We start from the raw sequence: 16,947 nt of genomic DNA, 5'->3' as shown, positions 1-16,947 counted from the left end.
ACACACACACACGGAAAAACATTATCATTCCACCTTCTGAAGGTGGGCGATAATTGGTGAGAGTTGAATTGTTGTTGTTGTTGCTTGACCCCAGACTGTCTAGCGGAGCAGACTCGTCGACCACAGGTAAGATACTGACCTTATAGAATCGTACCATAGGCTCCCTACACCGGTGATACTGTGCCTGTGCCTCAGTGTGGTATATGCTGTGCTGTGCGCCATTCTGTGTGCTATGCTGTGTGTCTGTTCTACAAGTAGGATGCGTGTCATCTGTGATATCCCAGCCTGAATCAAAGATAGTAACTGAGAATGGCTGGGTGATGTCCTGATCCAAACCAGCCAAGTGAATTCGATCATATCTTCTTAAGGATACCACTAATGGGTGAATGTAGAGAGAGGGGGCTTGTAATACAGTGTTTTGATCGATGTGTTTTGTTGCCATGAAGGTGAAATGTGTATGTGATTACTTGCCTTGGATCATAACATGCCCTTGTCTACCAGATAAGCAGTCAGCAAGCAAGCATCTGTGTTGTTCTCTATGTTTATGTTGCAGATTTTGTGTTTGCATCAGGCTTTGATAATGTTTATTGATGTAAGAATGTATGTTGTGCGGGCTGCATGGTGCTGATGCCGTCAAATGCGGGATGTGTAAGATTGCTTAGTAAGGTATTTATGAAGTGAAGTGCTCTAATGCTGTGTTGCAAGAGAGAAAAGGGTACGATTATCTTGAATGGCATGTTAAATACTGTTAAATAGTGTTAAATAGTTGTATGATGAAGTCTTCATTGAGTCCTTGTTTGGATTAAGTGTAGTGATGACTGTGCAATGTCTCCAGATGTTGGGAATACTACAGTGTGTGTACTATAGGAGTGGTTGCTAATGTTTGTGACGTCCTGGATCCCATGTGATCCTAAATGTCTCACGTGCAGGATGCTGATGCCATCCGGCCATGTGCCTGTAGAGTTCTTTGTTTTCATGAAAATGTTGTGCGCTAGTTCTGGAGTGAAGGAGGTTACGTTTTGGTCGAATCAGGGAGATTGCCTAGTGGGTATGCCTAGAATTTTTATTTCTGACTCAATGTGCATTGGTTTAAGGCCACCCATATTTGCATAGTGGTCCACGAGTATAGCATGTCTGCTTGTTCTCTCTAAGAAGGGATGTGCTGGGTGTTGGTAGTGATGGCGTCATGGGGTCTTTCAGATGCGTATTTGTAATTTAGTAATGCTGCTTTTTTTTTTTTTTTCTTTCTTTAGTCGAGAGGGGTTTGTGGAGTGACTGATTGTTACTACAAAGACTTCAGTGATCTCTTTGTGTCAGTTTCGATGTTCGATTGCTGGAGCCTTATCTTAGTGTCTTGTTAGTACGGGAGAGGGAGAACTGTGTTTGAGTCGTGTTCTTTAATGAGGCAGACAATTTCCGATGCAAAATTTGGGTTGTAATGTGCTCATTTCCCCCGTGGGGTATGTATGTATGTATGGTGAATGAGTTAAATACGACGTTAAACATCATGAAGTGTCTTTCGTTGTTCGTGAACGGTGTATTGTTTTGTGTGCTGAAGTGATGTTTCTTTTTTGAAATATGTCCAGTCTGCATTCTTATAGTATGTATAAAAGATGTATGACCGCTCTAGTTTTGAGTGTAAATCTTGTGGTGATGCTGACAGGAAGATGATCTGAAGGGAATTTAGGTTTTGTATGCCATGTGGTGGTGTGTGAAAGTGTGGGCGAACAGAATGTGATGTCTGGGGAGGGTGGAGAGCTGAGTGCTTGGTGTGGGATGTTATTGTATTGTGAGGTGTCACAGAAAATGCTCATCCTGTTGGACTGTGTTGCAATATTGAGGCCTTGTGGATGCCTTGGTTTTGTTCGTACCAGGCGCTGTTTTTGTCATCAAAGTTCCCACATATGAGAGGAGTCTGTGTTACAGGGAGGAGCTGAGGACCGTAATGCATTGACGCGGCATGAGAGGTGTCAAGAGGGTGGTAAGTGCTAAAAAATGTAAGTTATGAGTCCTCCGTGGCCATCGTTTTTGTTGTGCTGATGTGTGTGTGTGTGTGTGTGTGTGTGTGTGTGTGTGTGTGTGTGTGTGTGTGTGTGTGTGTGTGTGTGTGTGTGTGTGTGTGTGTGAGCCGGTTTTTGTTGGAGTGCAATGTGTGTGGTGTGTTTTCAAAGAAATCTTCAATTTGTATAATTCTTTAATAACTGCCGACAACACTGAGTTGTAATATAACTGTGCTGCATGTTCAAAGCGGTGCACCTCTAGTGTAGGTTTGTGTTGTAAGTGTAATGTTTGTGTGCCGTGGCTGAGTTGTGTTAGCAGGGGTTGTGTGAGTAGGTTGGGGGGGGGGCTGTTAGAAAGGTTAGCGAGATAGAAGAATTCATGGAAGTGTTGCCATCTACCACATACCCATGTGCTGTGATGTTATCTGGTTGTTGTAGTGTAATGCATGTGATGTGAATCCATTCTTTGCAAGGTTTGAACTGAAAAGATCTTCGTGTTTGTTTAATGCTTGTGATGTGTAGGGAGCAAACCTGGGAAATGTATCGTGTTTAGGCAAGCGTGAGGGGAACGGGAATAAATACCAGAGAGTAATTTCCCTTTGTGTAAAGAACACAATGGGGAGCAGCAGCTCCCGCGCAGGAAGCGGCGGCCATCAGGCTAATTGAGGTCCTTCTTGTAGGAGACACGATATGTTGGGGAAGTTTGGCTCCCAGAATGAAAGTCACAGTTGTTTCTCCTCGCCTGAAACCTGCATCGTCACAGCCGGTAGTCTACCCTCCAGCCTTACTAGAAATGGGTAAATTTGACAACGTACTTGAGACCTCCTAAGGGAGAGGAGCAGCGTAGCTCCTTTCCTCCCTTGCGATTTAGTTGCATATTGCACCTTAGTATGCTCCTGTGTTGTTCAGTTTTTTTTGGTTTAAATATATACATATGTGCTGAAGTTTGTATAAAGACAGTGCACCTGACTATAAACGTGCTGTAAGAAAAAAATAAACTGGAAAGGAAAGATGTGTAAAAACAACTTAGGTTTACGAATATGTGGCCCATGGTTTCTACAGTTGAGGAACAGGAAGGAAGAAGAAAGAAAATGAGAAAAGCAGCAGGGGTCAGGAAGATATTCTGGTTGCTGATGCATGCGTTACCTTGTCCCATCTGGATACCCTATGTACAAGGATGTTGGATGTTGAGTGAGGCAGGGAGGATACAGCAGGTAGAGGAAAGGGTGAAGGTAGAGACAGTGTAGGGAAAATATCGTAGGAGGGATTTGGGACATGTCTGAAGTATTCTTGGAACAGTTTTAGGTAGAGAAAATGATGATGATGTAAGGCAAAGTTGCATATAATTAGGTGTTTACTGCTGTGACAGGCCGGGTAGGGAAGTTACAGGAAAGGATGGAAATAAGAACTAGACCAGGTAAGAAAAGGGTACGTGGGTTGGAGAAGGTATTCTGGGAGCAATTTCAAGCCTTCACGCTTCACTGAGCAGCAAACTGATGAACCCTAGATATGTGGCGGCAGTCGGGCAGTGAGAGTTTGTTGTCGCTTGTTATCTCGTCGCCTGCTGCCTCTATGTTTACATCCCTTATCAGTGCATTCACACAGATTATACCCAGCATACAAGTGCTAATGTTTGGAAGTACTTGGGTAATTCTACTTTTATCATCGTAACTGTTACCTCAGTACTATTAGCTAGTACAGCAGGAAATACAGTCACCTAATTGTAGCCCTATGTCACGGGGGGATGTGAATTTGAGAATTAAAAGTGCTTGATATTCCTCGAAAGTAGTGGCAAAGAATTGACTTGTGAAAATCAAGTAGTAAGTTTTACTTTATGCTGGCTTTCTTTGCCGATTCTCTAAGGACGAGAATTTTATAAACTTTCTCAACAGTACACAGCAGAGACTAGTCGCTCACGAATGCTGACTGTTAGTACTGTTAGCCTCTTGAGAAAGTGACTCCACTCCTGACAATCAATAACTAATAATAATAATAATAATAACGGACAGGTTCTTGCCGGTGCTAAACTCCTGTCTGGCACAACGGATTTAAGTTTGATACAAAAGAACTGGCCTAAATACCAGTTATGAATAATGTAAGGAGTTTGTGCAAACTAGGAGTGGCAAACTAAAGTAAGCTTAATGTGGAGAAATAAAACACAATTCTAATTACATTAAGCTCGAAGAAAAGAACTGTAAATTTATTGATTACAGTAAAATAAATTTACGTTATGAGTCTCGAAAGAACTCAAAAGGGGAATTCACGGTCACAGAGGGACTCATGAATTCAAATAACAAAGGAAACACACTCACTCACTCATTCAAAAGCTAATCGAACTCAAGCCTAGAGAAACAAACAGAAATACTGGTCAGTGGAGGGACGGAGCCAAAGCTACGAAAGACTGGGCATCTGCGTGTCGAACACCAAGCACTGCTATTCACTGCTAAGCTCACTTGCCAATCACCGTCTAGGTGGAGAGCCAGGAAATCGCTGTACAACGGAGACGTTGCTCTCAACGCAGGGCACAAATGATTCTACTCTTGAGGAGGTCCAAAACTGACTAAGTTCAAATTGGGAGGGGGGGTAAGAGATGGCCGTGTTCGCCGGAAGTAGGCGTGGCCTAACTTCAACGGTCAACAGAAAGAGGGTGAATGATAGAGCCTACACACGCAATAAAATCACTCAGGGAAAGCACTAATGTCGTGCATAAGAATGGTCACTTATGAAACAGTGACAAATGTTCTGAAAACCAACCCGATCGAAATGCATATGAGGAGGGTTGAACTGAATGATACCCAGTGGGAATTCCACTAGAGTTCGTGGTTTTCTCACCAAAGTACAATGTCACGAATGTGTATAAATACACTTGCGCGAATTCGTGACACCCTATATACACTGTTCTTGCTATTGGTTCACTTTGTAAGATCATGTTAGGTCCTGACACAGTGTAAAACAACTGTTGACTGCAGCTGTACACTCACGTTGACCTGTTCCTGTTCAATCATGTCCATAAACAAACTCCAAGCCTCAAAACTATTTCTATCTCTACTACGCAGAAAGCAAAACTGTAAACTTGAGTCCAGTAACTTCGTCTGTTTGGTTGTCACTTTACAAATAAAAGGGAATAATGTAAACCAGAAGTCGATTAAACCCTAACTGAACATAGTTTAATTCCTGAGTAATGAACACACAGCATATGAAACACTTCTCAACCTCTCCATTTGAAACTAATCATGAGAAGGAGGAAGTATTGACTGAAAGAGTACAGTCTTTGACGACAGTTTGCTTACAGTCTCAAGGCTGTGTCTTGAACCGAAATTATTGGTAAACAAGAGCCAGAATCACGTTTCATTATTTCAAAACCCCAGGCGTATAAAGAAGTTGCAAGCCTTTAACTTTACATTGTGTCGCAATATGCTGTAAAATAAGAAATTAAGAAATAGTTGTGATAATAGAAGCATAAGAAGTCTGATGTATGGTATACTTTTGCGTCACTTCTTTACGCCCAGGTTAATATATATATATATATATATATATATATATATATATATATATATATATATATATATATATATATATATATATGGAGCCTCTGCAGTACAGTGGTAGAGTGTGCGTTTCGTACACGGGTGAGCCAGGGTTCACGCCCCACCAAAGTAATAAGCTTTGGGAGTGTTCACCCAGCCACGTACTACTTTGGCGGATACAAGGGGTGCTGTGGTTGAACCAGTGTTGCTTACTATAAAGTATGCTTGCACCCAGTCAGCTTGCTCGGGCCGGCTACGTTTGGTTCGCAAACTACACATACATCCAAAGCCACTACAACACTACCAGTACACTTACAAGCACTTCTTACCCCACGTACAATCCCTACCAGACAGCCTAGGCCACTTGGTAGAGATACATTGGCTGTATCGTCCCGACTTCGGTCGGGATAGGCCGGTCCTGCACTGGATACTCAAACGGCTGATGATGATATATATATATTGTTACATAGCCTATGATTTCATCATCCTTTGTATAATTCTTAATACAATATGCTGCATGTTTGATCACGATTCGCCTCGTGGCTTCCATAGTGACCAGGCTTGCATGTTCTACCTCACTCCCCCCCTTCTCCCCTTTATAGTAGGGTAAGTCGTTCTTTCTGTTGTTCAGAGCAGGAGTGTCAACTCTTCGTCCTCTGTGCCCTCATTTGCGCGTCCTTCTTGCAAGTTGAATCAAGCTCTGCCGGCCCCCTATATAATGAGCTCAGTCTCTGCATTAATTGACACTTAGATCTACTCCTCATTTTGTTCACATCTCTGTCCTCCCCTGTATACTGTATTATTATTTTTGTGAGTGCTCAGGAAGTCTCCAGCCATCTAGCTGCTGTATAATTTGAATATAAGTGTTGTTACCATTTTTCTTGTACTGTATGGACTATGGCGTTAATTCGCAGGCCTGGTAAAGTTTTTGTGATTCCTATTGTCAGCCAGAGTTAGTAATATTTTGTATCCGTAATAATATTATATCCTGCATTAACTGAGCATTATCCAGTTTTCTCATTTTATCAGGGCTGACTTAGATAAATTTACTCTTGCTAATTTCGTGTTAATAGAGGCTATTGCAGTTAACCATATATTTAACCTGTTTTTGCCATTACATTATCCTTATGAGTCCTGAATGTTTAGTTGTTAGTTTGAGCATTAAACTTTAACTTGTAATTTTACCTAGGACTTTTGTTTTGAACCTGGAACTTTGAGCGACAGTGGTGATTTTAGTATTCTCACTTGAAGTGTTCATTATCTCTATCTGTTTCGTAACATAAATTTGGCGACCTCTTATCAGGATATTCAGGATATTATCATAAGGATATTGCTTGATATTTTCTGACTGTGATTTATTCATGATGTCTACTATTACTACTCTTGATGATGCCAAAGATTTTTTGTCAAATGTGCAAACAGTGTGTGATATAGAAAACAGAACAAAGAATGAACTTAAGCTTGTTGCTCAACAATTGGGAATTGCTGTTCGCTCTCATCATTCTAAAGATCAAATTGTTGACATGATTAATAAAAGCTTGTTTAATGTAACTCCTCCAGATGAGCAAACGCAGATTGAAATAGCTAAGTTACAGCTAGCCCTGCAGGAGGCTCGTGCTAAGGAGGCTGAGTTTCAGGCTCGTGCTAAGGAGGCTGAGTTTCAGGCTCGTGCTAAGGAGGCTGAGTTTCAGGCTTGTGCTAAGGAGGCTAAGGCTAAGGAGGCTGAGTCTTAGGCTCGTATTCAGGAGCACAGGCACAGGCTCAGGCACAAATTGAACTTGCTAGGATTCAGGCAGACCATGAGTATCGCATGAAACAAGGTGGAACTGGATCATCTAGCTCTGATGATTTTGATGTGGCTAAAAATGTTAAACATGTCCCTCCTTTTAATAAATCTGATTTAACAGTGTATTTTCAGTTGTTTGAGAGGGTAGCTACAGGTTTTAATTGGCCCAAAAAGTATTGGCCAGTACTCCTTCAGACTGTTCTCATCGGTAAAGCTCAAGTAACTTATGCATGTTTGCCTCAGGATCAATCTGATGATTATGATGTAGTTAAGAGCTTGATTCTTAAGGACTATGAGCTTGTTCCTGAAGCCTATAGAGTAAAATTTAGGACAACTTATAAGCAAGATAAGCAATCCCATGTTGAATATGCAAACATCAAAGAAGATCTGTTAGAGCAGTGGTTAAATTCTAAGAATGTAAATTCTGATTTTGATAAATTTAAGCAGATGATTTTGCTGGAGGACTTCAAAAGGTGTATTAATAAAGATGTAAGCCTATATCTTGATGAGAAAAGAATAGATAATTTGTCTGATGCTGCAGTTTTAGCTGATGAATATGTTCTCACTCACAAGAGGTATTCTAAAGAAAGAAGGAAAGCTGAGAGTAAGTACGTTGCCTCTACTCAGAGTACAGGTAACAGGAAAGAGAATAAAGATGATGTTTCTCAGGAAGTAAATACCAGCTCCACCTCTAGATTTCAGAAAAGTAAATGTACTTATTATAGTAAGCTTGGTCATACTATGGAGAAATGTTTCAGGAGACAGCGTGATGTGAACAAAAAGGAGTCTTTAAATATTCAGTCAATTGGTCTACTGTCCACCCTTGAGAGTTCCCAGAATTCTTTAACCGAGTTAACTGAACCTGCTTTGAGGGGTAAATTAAATTCTCATGATGAAGCTCCTCTTTTGAGCAGTAACGTGGGTGACACTCTCAAGAGTTCATGTGCTAATTTCCTGTCTGATGGTTTTGTCAGTCCTCTGGACAGTAATGACAGGAAATCAGTTAAAATATATCGTGATACAGGTGCCTGCCAATCCCTTATGCTGACCAGTGTTCTAGGCTCTAATGTTAATTCCTCTGATGAAACTGTAATCTTACAAGGTGTAGGGAATAATTATTTCTCTGTCCCTCTGTGCAGAGTGAATTTAGAGTCTGGTTTTGTTAATGGTTCCGTTATGGTTGGGTTGGTTGAGACACTCCCAATGTCAGGTGTAACTTTCTTACTTGGAAATGATATTGGTGGAAGTCAAGTGTGTCCAGCTCCTCAGTTGTCTAGTGAACCAGTGACTGCGACCCAGGATTGTGATGTCCCTGATGTGTTCTCTGCATGTGCTGTCACTAGGGCTAAGTCTAAAGTTACTGGTGACTTAGAGGATAATGATAATGATGATGTTATCCTAGCGGACACTTTTCTTGCTAATTTGGACCACTCACCAGATGAGGCAGTACCGCGTAGTGTTGATAATTTGTCTCGTCAAGAGTTGGTTGAGTTGCAGGTTGCTGACCCTGAGTTGAAAGGTCTAGCTAACTCTGCTTGCAGTGGGGAAGAGTCGGCTGGTGCTTCTTGTTATTATATAAAGTCAGGAGTACTTATGAGGAAGTGGAGACCCCCAACAGCATCAGCCGACTGTGAATGGGAGGTTGTACATCAAGTTGTCATCCCTCGTGTTTGTAGGCAGGATATCATTAGAGTGGCTCATGATTCCAGTTTGGCAGGACACCTTGGAGTGAGGAAGACTGTGGCACGCATTTTGAGACACTTCTACTGGCCAGGTATCTTCAGAGTGTTTCCTGGTATTGTAAGTCTTGTCACACCTGTCAAGTTGTGGGGAAGTGTAATCAGACCGAAAAGGTTGCACCTCTAGTTCCCATTCCTCCTTTTGAGGCGCCATTCACCCGTGTGTTGGCGGATATTGTGGGCCCTCTTCCTAAGACTTCTTCAGGATTTTCTTATGTGTTGACCCTGATTGATATGGCTACTCGTTATCCTGAAGCCATTCCACTTAGAAATATCTCAGCAAAGAACATGGTTAAGGAAATGCTAGGGTTCTTCACCAAGTTTGGTCTGCCCAAGGAGGTACAGTCCGACCGGGGAAGTAATTTCATGTCAAATGTTTTCAAGCAGTCTCTGAAAGAGTTGGGCATCACCCAGATCACGTCTTCAGCTTACCATCCTCAGACCCAAGGAGCGTTGGATAGATATCATCAAACACTCAAATTGATGCTCAGGAAATATTGTTTGGAACATCAGAAAGACTGGGATAAAGGTCTTCCATTCGTTGTATTTGCTGCAAGAGATCTCCAAATGAATCACTGGGCTTCTCACCCTTTGAACTACTGTTTGGCCATAAAGTAAGAGGACCCCTTCAGGTACTCAAGGAATGCTGGCTGTCGGAGGAAGATGACGTCAACCTGCTGGAGTATGTGATGAAGTCCAAAGAACGGCTGTCCACTTCTTTTACAGCTGGCGAGAGAGAATTTAGGAGCTGCTCAGGAGAAGATGAAGACTTGGTATGATAAGAGGTCCAGGTTACCCCACTTTCAGCCAGGAGATCAGGTTTTGCTTCTGCTACCGGTTCATGGGCAACCTCTTCAAGCCAAGTTTAGTGGTCCTTATTTCATGGAGAAGAAACTCAGTGATGTCAACTATGTCATCGCCACACCAGATCGTAAAAAGAACAAGCAACTTTGTCACATCAACATGCTAAAGTTATATCACAGGCGGGACGAAAATAACCCAGTCTGCACTGTAGCTGTTCTACCCGAGTCTGCAAGTGAAGTTCTCCCATGCAGTATGAGCCTGAGTGATAGTTTGGGGAAGAATCCTGATGTCATGAATGATCTCCAGACTAAGCTTTCTCATCTAGCTCCCGAGGAAAGGCAGGAGTTTTCGGCATTACTGCAGGAGTACCCGCAAGTGTTCCGTGCCACTCCAGGAAGAACCACTGTGTTGATGCACGATGTCGATGTTGGAGACGCAAAGCCAATTAAACTGCCTCCTTACCGTGTGAACCCAGTGAAAGTTCCTCTCATCTAGAAGGAGCTTGGCTACCTGTTGGACCACAAGATGATTGAGCCCTGTCAGAGCGAGTGGAGTTCTCCTGTCACTCTAGTCCCTAAGCCAGGTGGGTCACAGCGGTTTTGCATCGACTACAGACATGTTAATCAGATAACCAAAACAGACACCCTCTCCCTCGCGTGGAAGATTGCATAGACAAGATCGGAAAGGCTAGGTACATAAGTAAGTTTGATTTGTTAAAGAGATACTGGCAAGTACCTATGACTGAACGTGCTAGGGAGATCTCACGTTTTGTAACACTAGGAAAGACTTTTGCACGTTCTGTAATGCCATATGGTATGAAGAATGCACCAGCCACTTTTCAGAAGCTCATGAATGTTGTAACAGAGGGTTTGGCAGGGTGTGTTGTTTATATTGATGATGTATTAATCTTCAGTGACAACTGGAAAGATCACCTATGCCATGTCAGTAAATTTCTTGAGCGTTTGGTTCAGGCTAATCTTGTAGCTAATTTATCAAAGTGTGAGTTTGGTCAAGCTAAAGTTCAGTACCTTGGGTACGTAATTGGTGATGGACATGTTGCACCACCAGGAGCTAAGGTTCATATTATAAGTGATCTTCCTAGACCTGAAAGTAGGAAAGAGCTACAAAGATTTTTGGGAATAATAGGTTATTACAGGAAATTTGTTCTAACTTTTCAATTCTTATATCACCACTTACAGACCTACTGAAAAAGGGAGTTAAATTTGTCTGGACCGATAACTGTGAATCATCTTTTAGTAAACTTAAAGCTATCCTATTAAGTCAGCCAATGCTCGTTACTCCAAATTTTGCTAAGCCTTTTAAGATGGCTGTTGATGCAAGTGATACAGGAGCTGGGGCTGTTTTGCTGCAAGAGGATGATCAGGGTATTGAACACCCTGTATCTTATTACAGTAAGAAGTTCGCTCCACCTCAAAAGAACTACTCAACTATTGAGAAAGAGCTTTTGGCCTTGATTTTGAGTTTACAGCATATTTCATTTTATTTGTGTTCTGGTTTTGACCCCATAGTCATTTATACCGATCATAACCCACTGAAATTCCTTAGTAAGTTTAAAGATAAAAATCAGAGACTGACAAGATGAAGTCTACTTCTTCAGGAGTATTCATTAGACATACAACATGTCAAGGGGAAAGAAAATGTTATTGCAGATTGCTTATCTAGACTTTAGACAGATTGTTTTAGAGTAATAAGAAATTTCCTTTGTAAATATCTTTTTCTTTGTGGGGAGGTGTTACATAGCTTATGATTTCATCATCCTTTGTATAATTCTAACGTACAGTATGCTGCATGTTTGATCACGATTCGCCTCGTGGCTTCCATAGTGACCAGGCTTGCGTGTTCTACCTCACTCCCCCCTTCTCCCCCTTATAGTAGAGTAAGTCGTTCTTTCTGTTGTTCAGAGCAGGAGTGTCAACTCTTTGTCCTCTGTGCCCTGATTTGCGCGTCCTTCTTGCAAGTTGAATCAAGCTCTGCTGGCCCCCGATATAATGAGCTCAGTCTCTGCATTAATTGACACAAAGAACTACTCCTCATTTTGTTCACATCTCTGTCCTCCCCTGTATAGTGTATTATTATTTTTGTGAGTGCTCAGGAAGGCTCCAGCCATCTAGCTGCTGTATAATTTGAGTATAAGTGTTGTTACCATTTTTCTTGTACTGTATGGCCTAAGGCGTTAATTCGCAGGCCTGGTAAAGTTTTTGTGATTCCTATTGTCAGCCAGAGTTAGTAATATTTTGTATCCGTAATAATATTATATCCTGCATTAACTGAGCATTATCCGGTTTTCTCATTTTATCAGGGCTGACTTAGATAAATTTACTCTTGCTAATTTTGTGTTAATAGAGGCTATTGCAGTTAACCATATATTTAACCTGTTTTTGCCATTACATTATCCTTATGAGTCCTGAATGTTTAGTTGTTAGTTTGAGCATTAAACTTTAACTTGTAATTTTACCTAAGTCTTTTGTTTTGAACCTGGAACTTTGCGGGACAGTAGTGATTTTAGTATTCTCACTTGAAGTGTTCATTATCTCTCTCTGTTCCGTAACAATATATATATATATATATATATATATATATATATATATATATATATATATATATATATATATATATATATATATATATATCCCATCTGACACATGGATGTGACCTATTCTGATCTAATCTCGTGAAAAATGCACTCCATTGAAAAGTTCATGTCAGTTTCGGATGATCTACTGAGGCTAGAATTGAGCGCTGTCGAAAGAGATAAAAGACTTGAGGTTGGCTTTTTAGGCCACGCGCTCCCAGGCGAGCTGAAGGAGAGTGACAGGTTATCTGGCGAGTCCCTCTCCCTCCCGCTGCAAAGTTAAGATGGGCTTGTTCCTTCTTACATCACCCTCCTCTTTACCTCGCCCATCACTCTGTTTAACCCAGGACACTGCCTAACCCATGACTCTGCCTACCCCATGACACTGTTTAACTCATGAATACTTATCCAGTACTATGGCTAAACCATGACACTGCCGGACAAATGACTGCCTATCCACGAATGTTTCAGCCATGATTCTGTCAGACTCAAGACACTGCCTAACCAATGACTGCTAACCCATGCCTCTGCTAATCCATGATTCTGCTGGCCCATGCCTCTGCTAACCCATAACTCTGTTAACCCATGCCTCTGCTAATCCATGATTCTGCTGGCCCATGTCTCTGCCTAACTCATGTCTCTGCTAACTCATGACTCTGCCATACTCCTGACTCTGCGAACACTTGACCTTGCCTGACTCCTGACTGTGCTAACACATGACTCTGCCAGACTCACGGCTTTGCTAACACAGAACTTTGTCAGATCCATGACTCTGCCTGACCCCTAACTTAAGATTGCCTAACTCATGGCTTTGTTTAACTTATGATTCTGCCTGACTCATGACTCTGGTAACCCATGACTCTGCCAGACTCATTACTACGCCTAACTCATGACTCTAGTAACTCATGATTCTGTCTAACGCATGACATTGCCTAACTAGTGACTGCCTAACTCGTGACTTTGTTAACCCATGACTATGCCAACTCATGACTCTGCTTAGATCATAACTCTGTCTTATTCATGACTCCCTAACTCATGACTATGCCTAACTCATGACTGCAAACACATGATTCTGCTAGACTCATGACTGCCAACACCTTAAATCTGCCAGACTTATGACTCTGCTAATGCAAAACTCAGGCTAATTCATGACTCTGGTAACCCACGACTCTTACTAGCCCATAACTCTGCCTGATTCATGACTCTGCCTGACTCATGACTCTGCCTAACTTATGACTCTGCCTAACTAGTGACTCGGCCTAACGCATGACTGCCCAACTCACGACCCTATGAATCTCTCTTACCACCTCACGTTCACGTCTTCCTCACTTACACCTGAAACTCACCTGTAAATGTACTACACCTCACCCTCGTATCTGCCTCACGGTCCCATCTGTCTTACCCCATTTCCCTCACCTTCAGCCTAACTTACCTTACTCCTACATCTGTGTCACATTCATCTGCCGCACCCTAATAGACCAGCTGCCCTTCTGTCTTTTAGCTTTTTCTTATCCCCGCATCCCTCCCTTCCCCACTTTCTCTCTCTCTCTTGATTTTGCTTTACCCTAACATCTGCATCTCTCCTTGGTCCTTCTCAACCCCACATTTACCTTTCTCTTAACTCTTTCTCAGTACAACATAATTTTGTCTCCTAACTCTGCTTCGTCCCTACGCTTACCGCTGTCATACCCATTCTCAACCTTTCATTTTCCTTTCCCTGAACTCTTTCTCAGTCCCGTATTAGCCTAAGTTCTGACTCATCCTCACATCTGCCTCACATTTTCATCTGTCTCCCTCTCGACTCTGCCTCACTCTCAGAGCTACCTAGGTCTCCTTTTCCCATCTTCACCCCTGCATGCGTATCTCACCTGTATTAAATTAATCTTTGCATCACTTTTAACCCTGTTCATCCGTGTAGCGTTCTCTCCTGCCAACTTCCACCGTCCTTAGTCCAGCATGATCCTCACTTCCCCTCCTTCACTGCCGTATGCCTCGTCCCTATCCTGTCATTTTTCTGTTCCTTTTATTCATCTCTAACTCACCTTTATTTCACATCCTCCCAGTCACCGCAGTCTCATCCATTATGCTGATGCTTCACCTTCGCTTCTGTCTCATTCGTGATTCTGCCTCTCTTTGACGTTATCTCACATTCCCCCTGCATCACTTTCCTTCCTATCTCATTTTCTTGCTTGTCTCAGTATCCTCCTTGTCCTACTGTTCTCCCTGGGTCACTTTCCTCCTTGCTTCACTCTTCTCAGTACTCAACTTTCTTCTCTGGATCCTTTTCACAGTTGTACATATAAAAGTTATTACTCTAGCTGTACTTTTCTTTCTGATATACAGGATAAAGAGGTTCGAGTTATTGCATCTTTTGTCCTATATCAAAGCTTATATAACCATATTTTATGTCACAATGTAAAGCAGAACACTGTGGCATTAGCTTGACTTGAAATGACTTTAGTAATGAGTTCAGTGATGAAGCGAAAGACACGGAGAAACGTAGGTCAGGTTCAAAGCCATGGAAGTTACGGATAACAAAGATACTGCTCCTAACAACCTCAGCTTTATTTCTAAATCATCCTGTTATTTTCTTCATCCTCTTGTCCACATTACTTTCATCCCTGTCTCACTCTCGCCCCTACATTATGCTCACTCTCACCCTCATAACATACCTTCACTCGTACCTATGCCTCCTCACCCATGTCTTATCTTCACCCTAACCTTACCCTCACCCTCACCACTGCCTTACTCTCACCCTACACGTACCTTACCTTCATCCTCACTTCATCCCCACCCTCGCCTTATAGTAACCTTCTACCTGACCCTCACCTCTACCTTATTCTTACTCCTACCTTGTCCTTGCTCCTCCCTCGGCCTCATCCTTACCCTCACGCCTGGTTTATGCTCATTCCTACCATATATCCTCATTTTCAGCGGTGCTTTTCCTTCACCTCTACCATCCCCTTACCCCTACCATTATCTTACCTTCACTCCTGTTTTATCCTCACCTCTACCTAACCTTCCCCACGACATCTCTGCCTCAGTCCATCTGACTTACCTTTACCTATGCCTCGTCTTGTGTCTAACCCCAGCAACAGACTTGACTCTCTCTCTCTCTCTCTCTCTCTCTCTCTCTCTCTCACACACACACACACACACACACACACACACACACGCTTCTTTCTAATCCTATTTCTCTCACCCGTCCTCTCTCATTTCACTCTCCATTTTACTTACCTTCACCACACGACTCACCCACTTCCTTGTTCTTATCCTCGCTTCACCATTTTATCTCCTCTCTCTCTCTCTCTCTCTCTCTCTCTCTCTCTCTCTCTCTCTCTCTCTCTCTCTCTCTCTCTCTCTCTCTCTCTCTCTCTCACCTTTGCATCGGGGTGGCAAGAGACCAGAGGAGAAAAGAGAGTGGCTTCAATATTTCTTTTCTGTCTCGACACTTTTTTTTCCCCCTTTGTGAGTGACGAAAACTTCCACAATTCGTTCGTGTCTGCTGTGGCAATATCCGGGTCAGGCCACGAATGAGTATAGTTTTGGTGGGGTTGAGTGGATGTTGGTATGAAAGTGAATATTATCCATTGTCTTGAAATATTAAGGAGGTTGTTTATTTGAGTGAAATTAATACATCTCTCTCTCTCTCTCTCTCTCTCTCTCTCTCTCTCTCTCTCTCTCTCTCAAGAACATTTTATCATCATTATTATTTCTCTTCACTTCTCGTTGAAACACTGTGTATGATGGACTCAGAAATAGGAAGAGAAGATCATGAATGTAGAGCCACCACCACAGTGCTCAACGACATTGGCAATACAGTACATTCGTTTACTCATCATGCAGGCCTTTGAAATTCTAGTACCCACTTCTCAAGCTCACGATGCACGCGCGCACACCCACCCACACCCAGAGAGAGAGAGAGAGAGAGAGAGAGAGAGAGAGAGAGAGAGAGAGAGACGGCGGAGGGGGGAATGCATTCTTTTTCATGACTGTAGGCAAGGCCTATCTCATCTAATGCTAATGTTAAATAAAGAGGTGGTGCAACCCTTGTCTTCTGCGTCTGCATACATGTTTCTTTGATACACTTTGATCATTAATTTGTCACATCCTGCTTCCTCATCTTTGACATCTCACATACACATTCACTTATCACTTTCGGCTTTCCATCTTAACCCTTGGTAAGCTGCAGACCTCATATAAGGCACGATGAAGGTGTGCACGGGCCAAGCTGCATCCCTCAGTACAACTTTAACAATGACGCTAGGGAAATAAACTACCTTACAAAGAATCAGCCTGGCTGGGGTAGGATTTAGCAATATATAGTTATCTTTTTCACCACTCTACTCATACTCTCAGTCTGACCATACCAGTACAGCACATTTGTCTTATACCCTTAAAGGAACAGATTTCATTATTCCACGTCTGTACCATAAAAGCTGTCCCCTCCCCCCCCTCTCTCTCTGTGTGCATGTGTGTGTATGTGTGTGTGCGTGTG

This window comes from Coenobita brevimanus, chromosome 100 (assembly GCF_032717465.1).
Source record: "Coenobita brevimanus isolate Jiangsu-jjx chromosome 100, ASM3271746v2, whole genome shotgun sequence".
NCBI lineage: Eukaryota > Metazoa > Arthropoda > Malacostraca > Decapoda > Coenobitidae > Coenobita > Coenobita brevimanus.
The sequence above is the reverse complement of the archived record's forward strand: the minus strand, read 5'-3'. Positions refer to the sequence as shown.